This window comes from Arachis hypogaea, chromosome 15 (assembly GCF_003086295.3).
Source record: "Arachis hypogaea cultivar Tifrunner chromosome 15, arahy.Tifrunner.gnm2.J5K5, whole genome shotgun sequence".
NCBI lineage: Eukaryota > Viridiplantae > Streptophyta > Magnoliopsida > Fabales > Fabaceae > Arachis > Arachis hypogaea.
In genome coordinates, this window is record NC_092050.1 from 95,517,773 (window position 1) to 95,532,507 (window position 14,735).

Genomic DNA, 14,735 nt, shown 5'->3' on the forward strand with positions numbered 1-14,735 from the left:
ATACAGCTTTCCAACCTTCAGAAATGGGCCAAAAGCCCTAAAAAATCGCAAGACACGTGTTTCATTAATGAAACCACGTGCAGAGACTTGTGCGTACGCACACATGCTGTTTTTCCTCCTGTGCGTACGCACAAAAGTTGTGCATGGGCACACTTGCTGATTTTTATTTTGTGCGTGGGCATAGGCTGAAATGCTTCTCTCCTTTTTTTTCTTCATGTTTTCTCCTTTTTTGCATGCTTTCTTCCACTTCTACCAAACCATTCTTGCCACTAGGACCTGAAATCACTCAACAAATATATCACGACATCGAATGGAATAAAAGTAGGATTAAATTGGTCAATTTAAGCACAAAAATGCATGTTTTCACATTTAGGTTCGATTTAGGGATCAAACACAAAAGTATGCTATTTTGGTGAATAAGTGTGAGTTTATGTGATGAAATCCATCCAATTATAGCCAAAATATATCATCAAATATGGATTCATAAATGAGCCAGGACCAAAGATATGATAAGGTTCTTGCAGACATTTGCCTTTCAGGAGCTTAGTGGAGGATGAGTGCAGATGGATAGCCGAACTAATTGGGGTGGCATGACTCCAAGTCGGTTATAAGAGGTTGGTAGAATTCATTCAATGATACCTTCTTTTGACTAGCAACCGCTCTGAGTGCACCGTGGATAGAGCCATCATTATCCATTGTATCACGTTCAGTTATGAGGTAGATGTGGGTGCAATCATTCCACAGCAGATATATAACACTGCCTCTGATTTCTCCACGCATGTGAAGCTAGTCTTCCCTCATCTCATTTACCGATTTTGTGAAGCCGTAAGGATTTGCTTGGATAATGATTTTCTTATTCTCATTGAGTGTCGATCTCATGGAAGACCATGTGATGCCAGGGCATTTAGGCCAGTTTCACTGACCTTTTCTTTACTGCTTTTAGGGTAGTTTCATGCATTTTCCTAGAAAATAAGCTAGTTTTGGGTAGATATTCACTTACATCTTGATTTAAGCATACATTGTGCACTTTACATGATTTCATGAGGGTTTTGCATGAATTATATGGTAAATTGGAAGATGCATGACTCATGACTTGGACTAGAACTTTGATGCACTTTGTTGCTTGATTTCAGGACAAAGGAAGCAAAGAAGAACCATGTTAGCAGTCACGTTAGTCCCACTAACGTGACTTCTAACGTGGAATGGGTGCTAACTTGCAAAGTTAATGAGAAAGGCAATCGCCAATAACGCCCTCGAAGCCATCATAAGCCTACGTTAAGAGTCACGTTAACTAAGTTAACGTGAACTCTAACGTTAACTAAGTTAACGTGAACTCTAACGTGGAAGAAGACAATAAGGCCAACGTTAGTGACACTCCCCTTTGTCACTAACGTTGGACCAAGCTCATAATTAGCCACGTTAGTTGCCACATTAACTTAGTTAACGTGGCTTCTAACGTTAAGAAGCAAAAGGGAACCCAACGTTAGTGACATTCACCTTTGTCACTAACGTTGGCCAAGCTTCCATAAGCCACGTTAACTCCCACGTTAACTTAGTTAACGTGGAGAGAGCAATTTGTCGCCAATGTTAGTGACACTTACCTTTGTCACTAACGTTGGGGTGAACCACCAAGAGCCACCATGAGCAACGTTAACTGCCACGTTAACTTAGTTAACATGGAAGCTAACGTGGATAAAGAGATGAGGAGCCAACGTTAGTGACACTCACCTTTGTCACTAACGTTGGAGATGGCTAGCATGACTACGTTAGAAGCCACGTTAACCTAGTTAACGTGGACTCTAACGTGAGAAATAGGGGCACATTGGAACGTTAGTGACAAAGGTAAGTGTCACTAACGTTCTCGAAGGATTGGCAAGCTTATGTTAAGAACCACGTTAACTAAGTTAACGTGGACTCTAACGTAGGGAAAGGGGAAGCTTATCAACGTTATTGGGAAAGGTAACTCCCAATAACGTGTGTGAAGGACCAAGAGGCAACGTTAGTGGTAACGTTTGTGCCACTAACGTTGAGGTTAACGTGGCTCATACTTGGGTGAGCAACGTTAGTGAAAAAGGTGATTGTCACTAACGTTCTCGAACCCACACTTTCACTTAACGTTAACACCACTAACGTCCTGAGCTAAAAGTCCCTGCCTACTTCACACTTTCTCTCTACAAGCAAAGCTAAGCCCAATGAAGAAGATAACTGTTTCAAACTCAGGATCCAAAGGCCCATACCCAAGACTTGAAGGGCCAACTAGAAGATCAGAAGATTAGTATATATAGGAGTAGCTTTGAATTAAAAAAAGGAGAGCTGGAAATTTTAGGGAGCCTTGGGCATAGAACTACTTTCTGTATTTTACTTTCTCTTCACTTCTAGTTTTACTTTTATGATGTATTCTCCATCTTTGTTTTCATTTTCCAGAGTTATGAACAACTAAACCCCTTTCATTGGGTTAGGGAGCTCTGTTGTAATTTGATGGATCAATTTTAGTTTTCATTCTCCTTCTTCTATCTTTTCTCTTGATTTTACTAGAAAGCTTTCGATCTTCATCCAATTGGGTAGTTATCATGGAAAAGAAGCTATTCATACTTGGATCTCTTCTGAACCTTGAAAGAGAAATGAAGGGATCATGCTAGAAATGCTTTCTCATGCTGGACCAAATTGGGTTTGGATGGATATGTGACTATAATCCTTCCAACACTTGATTTTGGAAATGCATATGGTATAATCAGTAACCATACTTCATCTCTTCTCATGAGCAATTGACCAAGGAATTGGCTATTGATCAAGATTTGAGAGATTGAATTACAAGAAATTGTAATTCGATCACTTAAGATTGCCAAGGAGATCAATGAATGCATTGATTGAGGAAGAGATGAAAATGAACTTGATCCGGAGAATGCAACATCTCCTGAGCCCAATGAACTCCCCATTTCTGATCTTACCCATTCTTTTTAATTTCTGCCATTTACTTTTATGAGCAATTACCCCATTCCCATTTAAGATTCTGCAAATTTACTTTCCGCCATTTACATTCAGCTCTTTATTTCTAGCATTTACTGTTTCCGCGATTTACTTTCCCGCCATTTAATTTTCTGTAATTCTCAACTCAAATTCTGGTTCGCTCAACTAGAACATTCCTTTAATTAAAGTTGCTTGATCAATCAATCTCTGTGGGATTCGACCTCACTCTATTGTGAGTTTTTACTTAACGACGAATTTGGTACACTTGCTGAAGGAAATTTGTTGCGAGATAAGTTTTTCGCGTATCAAGTTTATGGCACCGTTGCCGGGGATTGATTATGTATCAACAATGATTAAGTTGGAGGATAACTAGATTGAGCATTGTTATTTTGTTTGATTTAATTTTCTATTTGAGTAATTTACTTTCAGTTTTAGTTAATTTCTTCCCTTCTCCCAACTTTTTTGTTTAATTCCAGTTGTTTACACTCTGTTTCACTCACCCACTAACTGTTTGATATATTGCATCACTCACACTAACAGTAATTCTAACAGAAATACTTTCTGCATCTATTTTCCTTGCTTGTGCTTTGTTGGTTGTATGACAGGGAGAAGAAGCGGGGCTTCAACTTCCTTTGATTCTCAACCTGAGAGGACCTTCTTTAGATTAAGGAGGGAAGCAAGAGAAAAATGAGTAGTTGGTGCCGAGGAAGAGGAGGAATACTTTGAACCAAACATGGAAGAAAACATGGAAAACCATCATGAAGAAGAGGCTCACAACCATGGCAGAGAAGGTCGAGCAAATCATGCTGGGGAAGAGAGAAGAGTTTTAGGCTCTTACATCAACCCAAACACAAGAAACTGTGGAAGTAGCATTCAAAAGCCAACCATCCATGCCAACAATTTTGAACTAAAACCATAGCTCATCACCCTTGTTTCGAACATTTGTTCGTTTGAAGGAAGCGTCCAAGAAGACCCCAATCAACATCTAACCACCTTCCTGAGGATATGTGACACGGTGAAGTCTAATGGTGTTCATTCTGACTCCTATAGACTGCTCTTATTTCCATTCTCACTCAAGGATAAGGTAGCCAAGTGGCCGGAGTCTTTTCCGAAGGAGAGTTTGACAACTTGGGAAGATGTGGTGAACAAATTTTTAGCCAGATTCTATCATCCCCAAAGAATCAACAGGCTGAGAGATGAGGTCCAAACTTTCAGGCAACAAGATGGTGAGACTCTATATGAAGCATGGGAGAGGTTTAAGTACCTCACAAGGAGGTGTCCACCAGATATATTCAATGAATGGGTGCAGCTACACATTTTCTATGAAGGCCTTTCTTATGAATCAAAGAAAGCAGTAGACCACTCATCCGGGGGATCTCTGAACAAGAAGAAGACCATTGAGGAGGCCATAGATGTCATTGAAACTGTAGCAGAAAATGACTATTTCTATGCTTTAGAAGGAGGGAACACTAGAGGAGTGATGGAGCTAAACAATGTAGATGCTCTGCTGGCCCAAAATAAGCTCATTACCAAGCAGCTGGCTGACCTCACCAAGAAGATGGAAAGGAACCAAGTAGCAGCAATCACCACTTCATCAGCAACCCAAGAAGGAGTGAATGAAGAGGCAGAGAGTGAGTAGGAGTAAGTCAACTACATTGGGAATTCACCTAGACAAAATTATGACCCATACTCCAAGACCTACAACCCTGGTTGGAGGAATCACCCAAACTTTGGGTGGGGGATTCAATAAGATCAAGGCCAAGATCAGAGATGTATCAACCCCAACAACAATGCAGCTCACCAACAATTCACACAGAGAACATATCAACACCACCATAACAACACCTCTCCACATCCATATCAAAACCAAAATAACACTCCTCATCCCTCCACCTCTAATCCCAATCCACCATCATTTGATGACAGACTCTCAAGGATTGAGAATCTACTTGAAGGCATAGGCAAAGAGATCCAAGATAGTAAAGCATTCCGAGAGGAAGTGCAATCCAATATGCAGAATCAAGATGCTGCCATCAAGAAACTTGAGACACAAATTGGCTACCTATTCAAGCAGATTTCCAGCCACAACCCTCGCAGTGATACTGACTCAAACAAAAGGGAGGAGTGTCAAGCTATCACCCTTAGGAGTGGGAAGGAACTGAAGGAATTCTCCCAGAAACCACAAGAAGATGGCTCAAATGACAAGGAAGAAAAGCAAGATGGAGCTCAAGCTTCCACTCCAAGTTTGCAAAAAGAAAAAGGAATGACGAAACTGGATGCCCCAAGAGTTCCATACCCTCAGCAATTGAAGAAAAATGGGGATGATAACCAGTTTTTGAGATTTTTGAAAATCTTCAAGAAACTACAAATCAACATACATTTTGCTGAAGCAATAGAACAAATGCCACTCTACGGCAAGTTCTTAAAAGAGCTCATGACTAAGAAGAGAAGCTGGAAGAACAACGAAACTGATACTAACCGAAGAATGTAGTGCTATCATCCAGCACAAACTGCCCCAGAAATTGAAGGATCCCGGGAGTTTTCAGATCCCTTGTATCATAGGGGAAATCATAGTGGAGAAGGCTCTTTGTGACTTAGGAGCCAGCATCAATTTGATGTCAGTAGCTATGATGAAGAAGATGAAGATCGAGGAGGCTAAACCAACAAAAATGGCCTTACAGTTGGCAGACCGATCATTCAAGTTCCCTCATGGCATAGTAGAGGATTTGCTGGTGAAAGTGGGAGACTTCATATTCCCGGCAGATTTTGTAGTGCTGGACATGCAGGAGGAAGCGAATACCTCTATTATCCTGGGAAGGCCGTTCTTGGCCACTGCTGAAGCTGTCATTGATGTCCAAAAGGGTGATCTCACCCTGAGATTACAAAATGAAAAGATGACATTCAATGTGTTCAAGGCCATGAGTTACCCACAAGAACAATTGGGGAAATGTATGAGGTTGGACTCACTTGAAGAGGAAGTGCAGGAGAGTTTTGAAGAAGAAGAGCCTGAAGAGCCTGAAAGATTAATAGAGGAGGAGTCTACATCAAGTGAAGAGGTTACAACTACAGAGATTGGCATACCAGGTGCACCAAAGGAAGAGAATGAAAAGATAGAGGCACCCAAACTTGAGCTCAAAGCATTGCCACCCACGCTCAAATATGCATACTTAGGAAAGAATGAGAGTTACCCTGTAATTATAAACTCATCCCTCAGTCAAGATCAAGAGGATGAACTACTCCAAGTATTACGGAAGCATAAGGACGCCATTGGATGGACCCTTGCTGACTTGAAGGGAATCAGTTCAGCCATATGCATGCATAAGATACTGTTGGAAGATGATGCCAAACCATCCATTCAATCCCAAAGAAGGCTGAACCCAATCATGAAGGAAGTGGTACAGAAAGAGGTTATGAAGCTATGGCAGGGAGGAGTAATCTACCCAATCTCGGACAACCCCTGGGTCAGCCCCGTGCATGTCGTGCCTAAAAAGGGAGGAATCACTGTAGTCCCCAATGAGAAGAACGAACTAATTCCTACAAGGACCGTCACAGGATGGCGAATATGCATAGACTATCGGAAACTCAATGAGGCTACACGAAAGGATCATTTCCCCCTCCCATTCATGGATCAGATGTCGGAAAGACTCGCAGGACACGCATATTACTGTTTTCTTGACGGTTATTCAGGATATAACCAAATAGTGGTTGATCCCAGAGACCAAGAGAAAACTTCATTTACTTGTCCATATGTAGTGTTTGCCTACAGGCGCATGCCATTTGGGCTGTGTAATGCACCTGCGACTTTCCAACGCTGCATGCTTTCCATCTTTTCAGATATGATAGAGCAATTCATTGAAGTTTTTATGGATGATTTCTCGGTATTCGGAGATTCCTTTAATAGCTGCTTGAATTACCTTGCCTTGGTATTGAAAAGGTGCCAAGAGACCAATCTGGTCTTGAACTGGGAGAAATGTCACTTTATGGTGACAGGAGGAATAGTCCTTGGCCATAAGGTTTCTAACCAAGGCATTGAAGTGGACAGGGCTAAAGTGGAACTTATTGAAAAACTTCCTTCACCCAGTGATGTCAAGGCAATTAGAAGTTTTTTAGGGCATGCTGCCTTTTACAGAAGGTTTATTAAAGATTTTTCAAAAATAGCTAAGCCCTTGAGCAATCTCCTTATATCAGAAACACCATTTATCTTCGATGAAACATGCATGTTGGCATTCGAGCATTTAAAAGAAAGATTGTCCTCTGCCCCTATTATTTTCCCACCTGATTGGAACCTACCCTTTGAATTGATGTGTGATGCATCTGATTTTGCAGTTGGGGCAGTGTTAGGGCAGAGGAAAGATAACTTAGTCCATGTGATATACTATGCTAGCAATGTCCTCAATGATGCTCAAAGAAATTATACCACTACTGAAAAGGAGTTGCTAGTAATAGTTTTTGCACTTGACAAGTTCAGATTATACCTCATTGGTGCTAAAGTGATTGTTTTCACAGATCACACAGCACTTAAATATTTGTTTTCCAAACAAGAATCAAAACCAAGATTGATAAGATGGATCTTATTGTTGCAGGAATTCAATATTGAAATCAGAGACAAGAAATGAGTGGAGAACAAGGTAGCGGATCACCTATCTAGAATCCCTCATGAGGAAGGTGGAACACATGATGCAAGTGTGAATGAGCTTTTCCCTGATGAGCAGTTGATGACAGTTCAAAAAGCACCATGGTTTGTGGACATTGCCAACTTCAAGGCAACTGGGGCTCTACCTCTAGGGATCAATAAACATCAAAAAAGAAAGCTCATAAATGATGCAAAGTACTTTGTCTGGGATGAGCCATATCTCTTCAAAAAGTGTTCAGATGGAATCCTTAGAAGATGTGTTTCGGAAGAGGAAGGACGAGAGGTCCTCTGGAATTGCCATGGCTCTTACTATGGAGGACATTTTGGAGGGGACAGAACTGCAGCAAAGGTGTTACAAAGTGGATTCTTTTGGCCCACCCTTTTCAAGGATGCCAAAGAACTAGTGAAGAGCTGCAACGAATGCCAAAGATCTGGAAACTTGCCCAAAAGGAATGAGATGCCACAAAATTTCATCTTGGAACTGGAACTGTTTGATGTATGGGGAATAGATTTCATGGGACCATTCCCAACCTCATATTCAAACAAGTACATCTTGGTAGCAGTGGATTATGTTTTCAAGTGGGTAGAGGCTATTGCAACTCCAAAAAATGACAACAGGGTAGTCATGAACTTTCTCAGGAAGAATATCTTTAGCCGTTTCGGAGTCCCACGAGCACTCATCAGTGATGGAGGAAGCCATTTCTGTAACAGACCACTAGAAACTCTCTTCCTATAATACAGGGTAAAGCACAAGGTTGCCACATCTTACCATCCCCAAACAAGTGGGCAAACCGAGATATCAAATAGAGAGTTAAAAAGGATTTTGGAAAAGACTGTAGGTGCATCCAGAAAAGATTGGTCGAAGAAGCTGGATGATGCTCTTTGGGCATACAGAACAGCATTCAAAACACCACTCGAAATGTCCCCATATCAACTGGTGTATGGAAAAGCTTGTCATCTACCACTAGAGCTGGAACACAAAGCTCTCTGGGCTATCAAGATACTAAATTTTGACAGCATTGCTGCTGGTGCAAAGAGAATCTTGCAACTGCAAGAAATGGAGGAATTCAAGTCACAAGCCTATGAAAATACCAAGATTTATAAAGAGAAGGCAAAGAGAAGACATGACCTGCATCTTGCACCCAGGAGTTTTGAAAAGGGGCAACAAGTACTCTTCTACAATTCCAAATTGAGATTGTTCCCAGGAAAACTCAAATCAAGGTGGTCCAGACCTTTTCTTGTCACAAAAGTCTTCCTGTATGGACACATCGAAATCATGGATGAAGGTTCAGAGAGGACGTTCACTGTGAACGGACAACGACTCAAACATTATATGGGCAACATGGGTGAAAACCCCAGAGTAAAGTATCATCTCAAGTAATTGAGAAATCGTCGAGCTACCGACGATAAAAGAGCGCTCTGTTGGGAGGCAACCCAACCTCAGGTAGTTTCCTTTTCATCTTTATTTCAATAAAGGTCACAAGTTGTTTCCCCTGTATTGCGAGGAGCTAAGTTTGGTGTTCCACACCAAAACAATCCAAGAGTGAAAGTTTAATTCTAAGTTTGGTGTTCCACCAAAGGATATTAGTTAGAATCACACTCCACTCCCAAAGCACATTGCTAACTCCAACTAATCAAGGGAAACCACTTAGATGTAGTTAGACTTTAGTTAATAATTGTTTTGTTAATAACAAGATATGAGATTCTCTACATATATGCAAGGTTTTGTACTGGGCAAGGAACTATGTTTGGTGTTCACACACCAAATTAAGTTCAGAAGTCACAAGCATACATGCAAGCTAACTATTTCTCAAGTGCTTTGGAAACAAGCAACTTCCAATAACTTTGCAGGAATCTTATGAGGAAATGGTTCACCTTCACCCAAGGAAGTGAGGTAGCAAAGACTAGGATGATGACAAAAAGAGGGCAACTAGAAACCATCACCAGAAGGTTGTATTGTTACTTAATTCCATGTACTTAGAATCTTGAAAATTGGAAGTCCGAATGCACTTTTGATTAATAGTTACTCGTTAGTTGGAAGCTTTTTCAATTCTATCTGTTAAACTTTTTTGTTGAATAGGTCTATGCTTGCTAGTCTTTATGTCACTGCATCCTTACCTTGCTTACTTGTATGCTTGTCCTTTTGAATCAAATGAAAAGAGAATGAGTGTTTATTAAAAGACTAGAGTGGAGTTCATACTATGGAGTAAGTTCCTGAGTTTGTGGTGTGGTCATAAGTTAGCTAAGTTGGTTCAACCACAAGGTGGGAAGACAACTATCTGTCATAAATACTATGCTTTGAACATACCCATGAGACTAGCTAAATAATAAGATCATAATAAGAAAAAGGGAAAGAACAATCAAAGTTGAAGAATAAAAGAAAAAAAATAGCAAGAAAAGAGGCTAGGCACCAAGGGTTTGAGCCTTGAGGGATGTGTCTGTGGTGTTCCTGTACCAAGGATCTGCTTGGATTACTAAGCTCTCAGGGGTGCTTTATCACCTAGTAACTTGGGTTAACTAACCCAGGATTATCAGCTGAAAGTCCACCATCAAGAGCAATCTTTGCTACAGAACATTTAATCGCCCAAAGAGGTGCTGGACACCAAGACCTCAAGGAAAGAAAATAAACAAACCATGTGCCTGTGGTGTGTATGTATGGGGGAGAGACTTGAGGAAGTAAGTCCTTAGGGGTGCTTTAACACCTAGCACCTTGAACCAACTGGTTCGGGAGTGTTGGCTGAAAGCTTATTTTAAAGAGTTGCCCCCTTACAGAGCACTTAGCCCAAGAACAAAAATAAGCCCTGAAATGACAACAAAAAGATCAATGAATAAAAGTCTCATGGGATGCAATCACAGTGAGTATTCTAGGACATGATAAAGGTTTGAAAGCCAGTGAAGGAATGAACCTAAGTTGCTATGCATGAAACCACCATAAAACCAGAAACATGACTTCCACAAGAATGACTCATTTCTCTTGGCATTCCATTCATCATTCTCTTGTTCCAGTACTTGCTTAGGGACAAGCAAGCTTTAAGTTTGGTGTTGTGATGCCAGGGCATTTAGGCCAGTTTCACTGACCTTTTCTATACTGTTTTTAGGATAGTTTCATGCATTTTCCTAGAAAATAAGCTAGTTTTGGGTAGATATTCACTTACATCTTGATTCAACCATACATTGTGCACTTTGCATGATTTCATGAGGATTTTGCATGAATTATATGGTAAATTGGAAGATGCATGACTCATGACTTGGACTAGAACTTTGATGCACTTTGTTGCTTGATTTCAGGACAAAGGAAGCAAAGAAGAACCATGTTAGCAGTCACGTTAGTCCCACTAACGTGACCTCTAACGTGGAATGGGTGCTAACTTGCAAAGTTAATGAGAAAGGCAATCGCCAATAACGCCCTCGAAGCCATCATAAGCCCACGTTAAAAGTCATGTTAACTAAGTTAACGTGAACTCTAACGTGGAAGAAGACAAAAAGGCCAATGTTAGTGACACTCCCCTTTGTTACTAACATTGGACCAAGCTCATAATTGGCCATGTTAGTTGCCACGTTAACTTAGTTAACGTGGCTTCTAACGTTAAGAAGCAAAAGGGAAGCCAACGTTAGTGACATTCACCTTTGTCACTAACGTTGGCCAAGCTTCCATAAGCCACGTTAACTCCCACGTTAACTTAGTTAACGTGGAAGCTAACGTGGAGATAGCAATTTGTCGCCAACGTTAGTGACACTTACCTTTGTCACTAACGTTGGGGTAAACCACCAAGAGCCACCATGAGCAACTTTAACTCCCACGTTAACTAAGTTAACGTGGAAGCTAACGTGGATAAAGAGATGAGGAGCCAACGTTAGTGACACTCACCTTTGTCACTAACGTTGGAGATGGCTAGCATGACTACGTTAGAAGCCACGTTAACCTAGTTAACGTGGACTCCAACGTGAGAAATAGGGGCACATTGGAACGTTAGTGACAAAGGTAAGTGTCACTAACGTTCTCGAAGGATTGGCAAGCTTACGTTAAGAACCACGTTAACTAAGTTAACGTGGACTCTAACGTAGGGAAAGGGGAAGCTTATCAACGTTATTGGGAAAGGTAAGTCCCAATAACGTGTGCGAAGGACCAAGAGGCAACGTTAGTGGTAATGTTTGTGCCACTAACGTTCAGGTTAACGTGGCTCATACATGGGTGAGCAACATTAGTGAAAAAGGTGATTGTCACTAACGTTCTCGAACCCACACTTTCACTTAACGTTAACACCACTAACGTCCTGAGCTAAAAGTCCCTGCCTACTTCACACTTTCTCTCTGTAAGCAAAGCTAAGCACAATGAAGAAGATAACTGCTTCAAACTCAGGATCCAAAGGCCCATACCCAAGACTTGAAGAGCCAACTAGAAGATCAGAAGATTAGTATATATAGGAGTAGCTTTGAATTAGAAAAAGGAGAGCTGGAAATTTTAGGGAGCCGTGGGCATAGAACTACTCTCTGTATTTTACTTTCTCTGCACTTCTAATTTTACTTTTATGATGTATTTTCCATCTTTGTTTTCATTTTCCAGAGCTATGAACAACTAAACCCATTTCATTGGGTTAGGGAGCTCTGTTGTAATTTGATGGATCAATTTTAGTTTTCATTCTCCTTCTTCTATCTTTTCTCTTGATTTTACTAGAAAGCTTTCGATCTTCATCCAATTGGGTAGTTATCTTGGAAAAAAAGCTATTCATACTTGGATCTCTTCTGAACCTTGAAAGAGGAATGAAGGGATCATGCTAGAAATGCTTTCTCATGCTGGACCAAATTGGGTTTGGATGGATATGTGACTATAATCCTTCCAACAGTTGATTTGGAAAATGCATGTGGTATAATCAGTGACCATACTTCAACTCTTCTCATGAGCAATTGACCAAGGAATTGGCTATTGATCAAGAGTTGAGAGATTGAATTACAAGGAATTGTAATTCGATCACTTAAGATTGCCAAGGAGATCAATGAATGCATTGATTGAGGAAGAGATGAAAATGAACTTGATCCGGAGAATGCAACATCTTCTGAGCCAAATGAACTCCCCATTTCTGATCTTACCCATTCTCTTTAATTTCTGCCATTTACTTTTATGAGCAATTACCCCATTCCCATTTAAGATTCTGCAAATTTACTTTCTGCCATTTACATTCAGCTCTTTATTTCTAGCATTTACTGTTTCCGCTATTTACCTTCCCGCCATTTAATTTTCTGCAATTCTCAACTCAAATTCTGATTCGCTCAACTAGAACATTCCTTTAATTAAAGTTGCTTGATCAATCAATCTCTGTGGGATTCGACCTCACTCTATTGTGAGTTTTTACTTGACAAGACAAGTTTTTTGCGTATCACCATGGAGCATGCAAGAGAATATGCAAGGCTTCCAAGAGGACAAGCAGAGGAAGAAGCACAACAAGCTCCTCTGCTACCTCCCATGCCTCAAGGGTACTACTTCCCACCTCAGGAGTACTGGAAGTAGCTAACATTCTCCCTTGAGCAGATGAGGGTGACTCAAGATAACCATGGCATCCTCCTCCATTAGATTATGGCAGAGCAAGAGAGTGAGTGCCACGAGCTTCGCCATGTGAGGCATGACATAGGGCATCTAAGAGGACCTTATGGAGCATAGCCTGAGGAGGGAGATGGCCACCAAGATGACTGAGGTGGTTGAATTCCTTTCATTCTATTTTCCTTTCTGTTATGCTTATGATATTTTCCTATCTTCTATTTTCTGGTATTTATTGTTTGGTGCATGGCTCTTAGTTTTTATTTCCTTTAGTTTTTAGTCAGTTTTTAGTCTTAAATTTTTAATTTCAAATAGTGTCTCATGTAGTGTCCTCAAGAAGTATTTAAAAAGAGAAAAGTGGTACTTAATGCAAAAAGTGGAGTTTATTTTACAATTGCCTTGTTACAACATGTGGTGGTATATTTATACTTGTGGTTGATATTGCACTAAGGGAATAATGTGTGACGTTCCTTGAACAAGAGAAATGTTGGCTCTTAAGTAACAAGAATTTAGAGAAGTGTTATGAAACCTCCACAAGTAAGCAAGAGGTTGATCCTTGAACCAAAAGAATTGAGAAGAAAAACAAGAAAAAGTGAGAAAAAGAAAAAGCAAGAAAGAAAAAGAAAAATTCTGATGAAAAGTTCAAAAAGAAAAGTAAGTTGCAAAGCTCTGAGCATCAATGGCTAAGACCTAATTATGTGCCTGTGGTTGCATGATTTAATCCGAGGGGTGCATCATCACCTGACAACTTGGACCAACTGGTCTGGGATTATCGATTGAAAACCTATTACACAAGCCACCTTGAGACAAGACATTTAGCAGTCAAAAGACGCTCTGGACATTGATGTTTGGGATCAAAATCTTGGCTATATGCTTGTGGTGTAATTGTGTCATAGAGAGGCTTGAGTAACTAGACTCGCGGGATGCTTTTTCACCCAGTAACTTGGACCTACTGATCTGAGATTACTGATCGAACGCTCACTATCATGAATTGCCTTAAAATGGAACATTTAGAGTTCTCAACAGAAAAATTCTCTCTAAATTCAAAGAAAATAAATTCAAGGATCAATTAGAACTTAATGGGAATGAGATTTGATGCACGGAAAACTTGTCTCATAACAAATTTCCTTCGGCAAGTGTACCGAATTTGTCGTCAAGTAAAAACTCACAATAGAGTGAAGTCGAATCCCACAAGGATTGATTGATCAAGCAACTTTAATTAGAGGAATGTTCTAGTTGAGCTAATCAGGAATTAAATTGAGAATTGTAGAAAATTAAATGGCGGAAAAGTAAATGGCAGAAAGTAAATTGCAGAATCTTAAATGGGAATGGGGGAATTACTCATAAATGTAAATGACAGAAATTAAAGAGAATGGGTAAGATCAGAAATGGGGAGTTCATTGGGCTTAGGAGATGTTGCATTCTCCGGATCAATCTCATTTACATCTCTTCCTCAATCAATGCACTCATTGATCTCCTTGGCAATCTTAAGTGATTGAATTACAATTTCTTGTAGTTCAATCTCTCAAATCTTGATCAATAGCCAATTCCTTGGTCAATTGCTCATGAGAAGAGATGAAGTATGGTCACTGATTATACCAC

At 40.3% G+C, this 14,735-nt stretch overlaps 1 non-coding gene across 1 annotated transcript; it reads right to left on the reverse strand.

Moving 5' to 3' along the window:
• Positions 1–4,153: 4,153 nt before the first annotated feature.
• Positions 4,154–4,260, reverse strand: LOC112752713 (small nucleolar RNA R71). The gene has a single exon (XR_003177136.1). It is a non-coding gene; the product is annotated as a small nucleolar RNA R71 (small nucleolar RNA).
• Between the last annotated feature and the right edge of the window lie 10,475 nt (positions 4,261–14,735).